Raw genomic sequence first — 6,375 nt, forward strand, 5'->3', positions numbered from 1 at the left:
AGAACCCCAGGTGGTCGAAATTTCCGGAGCCCTTCACTACGGCGTCCCTCATAGCCTCAGTCGCTTTGGGACGTTAAAGGGTCAGTCTACTCACCGAGATGAGTGTATAAATAATGGCATATTCTGGTAGTTGGCACCCTATAACATCAATAACGAGGGGTCTGCGCCCGGTTTAGGCAGGAATTTATATTTTATTTCGGCGTTAAAATTCGCGTAAAGAAAGCATGGTGGCGACCCCAAACGTTCATTTTGTTCAAGAAAGTGGTATTCTTTTTTTGTAGAAGCATAAGTGAATATACTACGTACCATTTATATGCCCCAATGTCAGAGAAATGCACATTTTGTTCTAGTAAACTGTAGAAGGCGTACAGCTCGCTTTTTCTGTAAATCACATGAATATTTATAGTTACACGTACGCTAAACGCAGGCACATTCCCACTTTTAGTTCAGCGTATGCTAGCAGAGACGCAAAAATAAACTCAGCCTATAGTGGCGCCATCTGGTTGTCAGGATGGGAACCATTGCTGTAAACAAACCGACTCTCCACTTAAGCCTAAAACCGGCAGAATCGTCACTCTAATTTATTTATTTTATTTATTTATACAGAATACCCCTAAAGGCCCTCGAGAGGGTATTACATAGGGGGGGGCACAGGCAATTGAACAGAATAAAAGAAAAACCACAAATATAAAACAAACAACAAAAGCACAAATAAGACACACTGGATGAAATAAGTAAGCAAAAGAATCAATCAAAAGCACAAATAAGACACTTTGCATGAGATATAAGTAAGCAAAAGAATCAAAAGAATGGGAGCGCGGCAAAGAACGAAGATTACTGCATTATTAAAATTTATACAAACAGAACACTAATACAATGAATCTTTTTAGTCACAAACCCTGCAAAAAAGGAAGCCATGAACAAATAAAATAACAATGTATGCGAAGAGTTAAGCAGTAGTTATTGAAGATATAAGTTTAAAATATTTATCAGGATCAGTGGTGGTTGCGATATGTGAAGGCAGAGTGTTCCAGTCAGATATTGTGCGTGGTAAGAATGAATGCGCATAGATAAATGTTCTGCACGTGAAACGTCTAACTTTAAAGGGATGATCGCGGCGGTCAAAAATCGAAGTAGGCAAAGAAAAAAAGTCGTTATGAAGTGATGGATGATGATAAAGTTTATGAAAAAGTGACAGTCGTGCAATTTTACGGCGGAGACATAAATCCTGGAGACCTGCGCGTTTCTTTAAGGCTGTGACGCTGGTGTTACGTGAATAATCGGAGTAAATAAAACGAACGGCGCGGTTCTGCAATGATTCAATGTTATTTATTAGGTAAGATTGGTAAGGGTCCCAAATAGCCGAGGCATATTCAATTTTAGGTCGAATTAGAGTGGTATAGGCATGAGCACGGAGGTGAGGAGGAGCATGCTTTAGGTTATGTTTTAGGAGACCTAATGACCGATTAGCAGATGCAAGCATAAGGTTAATATGGTGGTTCCATGATAAGTCTGAATGAAGGTGAAGTCCTAAGTACTTATACGTGGTGACTAGCTCGAGTGAGGTATTATTTAAGGAGTATGCTGTTTGAATTCGAGACATTCGGTTAGTAAAAGACATCAATTTAGTTTTTGAATGATTAAGTTGCATAAGCCAGGTTGAGCACCATGCTGTTACTGAATCCAGGTCAGATTGAAGGGATTGGCAATCGGTGTTAGAATAAATTTTGCGATAAATTACACAATCATCAGCAAAAAGTCTGATATGGGAAGAAATGGAATCCGGTAAATCGTTGATAAATATTAGGAAAAGTAAGGGGCCAAGCACACTTCCTTGTGGGACGCCAGAGTGTACTTGGCTGAAAGACGAATTGTGGTTATTGACAGTTGTAAATTGAGACCTGGAAAAGAGAAAATCTTTAACCCATGCAATGACAAGAGGGTTAATATTAAGCAGTGCTAGTTTCATTAATAACCGGTTGTGTGGTACTCTGTCGAAAGCTTTAGAAAAATCAAGAAATATGGAGTCTACTTGAATGCCAGCATCAATCGATGAATGTATGTCTTGAATGAATCCGGCAAGTTGCGTTTCGCAAGAGTAGCCTTTGCGGAACCCATGTTGATATTTAAAGATAATGTTATGTTCTTCAAGATAGTTAATTACCTGCGAGTGAATTACGTGTTCAAGAAGTTTGCAAACAGTGCTAGTTAATGAAATGGGTCGGTAATTTAGTGGTGAGGAACGATCGCCAGACTTGAAAATTGGCACAACTTTAGCTAGACGCCAGTCCAGCGGAATCACGCCTGATGATAGAGATTGTGAAAAAATAGCGGACAAGATGCGATGAATACCATCAGATGAATTTTTGAGTATTTTGTTATTAAAGCCAAGGTGATCTGATGCTGATGTTGTTTTAAGCTTCCCTAGTAAGGATAAGATACCGGTCTCACTGATAAATATTTCGGACATTGATGTATTAGAAGTGCTGACAGAAATAGGAGGTAGAGGGAGATCTTCACGGGTAAAAACGGATGTGAATGCGTTATTGAAAAGTTCGGCGCATTCGGCCACTGGAACACTGCTGCCTTCCGCGTTAGTAAGAGTAATGTCAGGATGATTAGCGGGGTTTATTATCTGCCAGAACTTCCGTGGATTGTTTGTTAGCATTGCCGGTAGATCGTGTGTGAAGAAGTGCCTACGTGCAGATATCAACTCAGACTGATATTCCTTATCACATAGTTTGTACCGTTTCCAAGATTCGGAGTGTCTGTTCTTGTCGGCTTGTCTGTAAAGGCGCTTTTTCTTGTTATTAAGGCGACGTAGATGCCTATTAAACCAAGGCGCTGTGTTAGTGCAAGGGATACTGATGACGGGTATGAATCTGTCAATGAGAGTAGCCAGTTTCACGCTGAACAGGTTCCAGTTCGTTTCCACGGAGCGTGACGAAAAATCGTGAAGAAAATGATCAGCAAAGACTGACAACTGAGCGTTTATTTCGCCGAAGTTTGCTCGGTTGTAGCACCTTATTTGCTTAGTACGAGTTACCTTTTTATGGGGCACAAAATTCAGGTTACCCGTGATTATGGAATGGTCGGAAAGGCCTTCTAAGAGCGCAATGTTAGAGCAAAGGTAAGGATCGCTTGTCAAGATAAGATCGAGAATATTGGCTGTAGTGGCGGAACGACGCGTAGGTTCAGAAATAAGTTGTTGCAAAGAGAAATCGAGACAGGACTGGAGGAAAGCCTGAGCTTCGGGATCATTGGCAGGAGCTGTTAAAGACGACCAGTTAATAGCCGGAAAGTTAAAGTCACCAAGTAAAAGTAAGCTTGAATTCGGGAAACGACAAGTAAGATCGCTTAGTAAATTAGAAAACTGAATTGCGAATGAAGAATTCATGTCCGGAGGGCGGTAAATGACGCCAATTATGGCGACCGTGGGACCACAACTCAACCGAACCCATATCGATTCTATGTACGACGTGACCTCGATAGGCACAGCAGAGAGCACTTTATTGACAGCCAGAAGAACACCGCCACCTCTACGGCCCGTGCGGTCACAACGAAATATGTTGAATTCGGAGTCACAGGCGAAAATGACATCATCAGGAACCATGTCATTTAACCAAGTCTCGGTAAGCGCGATGACCGAGGAGCAGCATGAATCAATTAAAGAAGAAAGAGCTACGTTTTTAGAAAGAACACTCCTTATGTTAGTGTACAGAAAACTGACATCGCAATTGGAGCAACGCTGCGCGTTTGGCCGCCCGGGTGGTTTGCCAGCCACTTTACGAGAACTGGAAGGGATGCGTCAGGCAAGGGACACGCGCACTGCGCTACTGGTTTGATCATCCCAGAAATACGAGACACCATTGATAAGCAGTTTATCAAAAGACAAACGGACCTTGTCACCTTCTTTTTTTACTGATTTGGCATACTTCCACAGTTGGCTGCGTTTCTCACGAACCGTTTTCGAGTAATCTCGCGAAATGCTGAAATCGGTATTTTTGAGTTTATAGCCCTTACTCATAAGCGTTTCGACTTCTTTTTCGTTGAACAGCTTTGCAATGATGGGTCTCTTTTTTTCCTGAGAAAAACGGCCTATGCGGTGAGCACGGGCTAAGGAAGACAACGTGATACCAAGTTTGCTAGAACAGAATTCGTTCACAAGACGCTCAGAGTCTTCCCAAGTTTCAGACTCATCAGCGTCCTGAACACCATAAAAAAGAATGTTAGACCGACGGGAACGATTTTCCAGGTCGTCAAGTTTTACTTGAATATTGGATACATCGTGTGTACAACTCGTGGCAGATACTGTGGTAGGCACTGACTGTTTTTTAAGTTCCAGTTCCTGCACACGGGTAGCTAAAGACTGTAAGTCACTTTGAAGAACTGGAATAGACTCGATTTTAAGTTCAATTTCATGCACACGATCGTTTAAAGTCTTCATTTCATTTTGCAAGCCAATATGAATTGTAAGAATCTTGTTAACACTTTCGAGAATATTCGTGTGGTTCATCTCAAGCCTTTGAACAGTTTCATATACCAGTTCGAGCTTTTCCTCTTGGCCCTTCGTCATAGGGCCTGGGTTTGTTTCAACGTCCCCACCCAGGACCAAAATGCGCCAAATGTACACTGCCGCCGAGCGGAAACGTTTCAGAATATGGGGTGGCCACGACACTGCTACAAGACAGACATCATCATCACGGTAACAAGAACACTCGTAATAACCAACCTGGAACAGCAGGAACGGTGAGTGGCGAGGCATTTCGTGAGCAGTGCCGTGGCCCAAGGGGGCGGTGAAATCCGAGTGCTTTAAGTAGGTGTCCTTGTCAGCTGATAATGTAGCATGTTGCCAGGCCCGACCGTCGAAAGTGTCCAAAATCGGCAGGGGTGCGCACAGATGATCGGATGAGCAGCCGCAGCCGTCCAGAAACCAGCTAGCGCCGCAAGATTGCGGAACCGGTCGGCAAGTCGGTGAAACAGGCAGGTGATAGCCGGTGAGCACCAGCACCTGGAACAGCAGGAACGGTGAGTGGCGAGGCATTTCGTGAGCAGTGCCGTGGCCCAAGGGGGCGGTGAAATCCGAGTGCTTTAAGTAGGTGTCCTTGTCAGCTGATAATGTAGCATGTTGCCAGGCCCGACCGTCGAAAGTGTCCAAAATCGGCAGGGGTGCGCACAGATGATCGGATGAGCAGCCGCAGCCGTCCAGAAACCAGCTAGCGCCGCAAGATTGCGGAACCGGTCGGCAAGTCGGTGAAACAGGCAGGTGATAGCCGGTGAGCACCAGCACCTGGAACAGCAGGAACGGTGAGTGGCGAGGCATTTCGTGAGCAGTGCCGTGGCCCAAGGGGGCGGTGAAATCCGAGTGCTTTAAGTAGTTATTATTAAATTATTAAATTATTATTAAAATAAAGCAAATTTATCCCTTATACGTTTTCTTATGGGCGAGATGAGACGAAGCAAAAGACTGGCGCCCCATTTATGGCCAGTGAACGCACTGAAAAAGGCAGCAACAACGAGAATTCAGTCCGAAGCGAGAGGTCCTGCATGCTTCGACGGGCGCCGCCATGTTTGTCGCCCCGAGGCGGAAATACAGATGGTTGCCAGATGAGACTACCATCTCATACAGATGTGTTCCCACATTAATAAATTCTATTTTAAAATGTTCTACCGCACTCCTTGGCACCACAGCTGGCTAACGGTAATTTGAATAAAGAGCTATCGGTTGCCGCAAAGAAAATATGGTCGATAAAATTCAGTAGACTGACCCTCTAAACCCCAATAAACCTAAACCAACCTTAGTGAAGATAACCAAAGCCTTTTTAACGCGAGTTTCACTGACGGCAATCACAGCAAGGAGATTTGGAGCACACAGGTGGCCAGATGACAGTCCTTGGCAAGAATAAAACGCTGCCAGAATGCAATAGAGCAGATTAATCATTGTCTAGGAAAAAATTCACGCCTTAACAACGTACGCTTAAACAAAGCTGGTTGGTTTAAAGCTTTGTCACGTTCACCTTGTCACCGCCTTGGTAAAGAAAGGAACTCGCATGCGAGAGCAGCCTAGCTGTATCCACTTAACAAAAGCTCAAATAGCACTTCGGTATGTAAAACACTGGCTGATACTGTTTTGTGATTTGTAAACCAAAGGAGTAACACACTAGCCGACCGTTCAATCAGGCGCGTTAGAGGCTTAGCTAAAGCAAGGCCTAGACTTTCACCACAGAAAAGAAATGGAAGGTTACTGACTTTTGCGGAAAACGAGGCTCACATCTCAGTGCAACACTGGTAGTAAACGATACCGCAGAAAAAAGGGGAAACTGCAGCGGCGTGAAGTGCCAACCAGCGCGGAAAAAAGTGCGCAGCGAAACGTAC

Source organism: Amblyomma mixtum, unplaced genomic scaffold, assembly GCF_055824585.1.
Source record: "Amblyomma mixtum isolate Tamu unplaced genomic scaffold, ASM5582458v1 scaffold_27, whole genome shotgun sequence".
NCBI classification, from domain to species: domain Eukaryota; kingdom Metazoa; phylum Arthropoda; class Arachnida; order Ixodida; family Ixodidae; genus Amblyomma; species Amblyomma mixtum.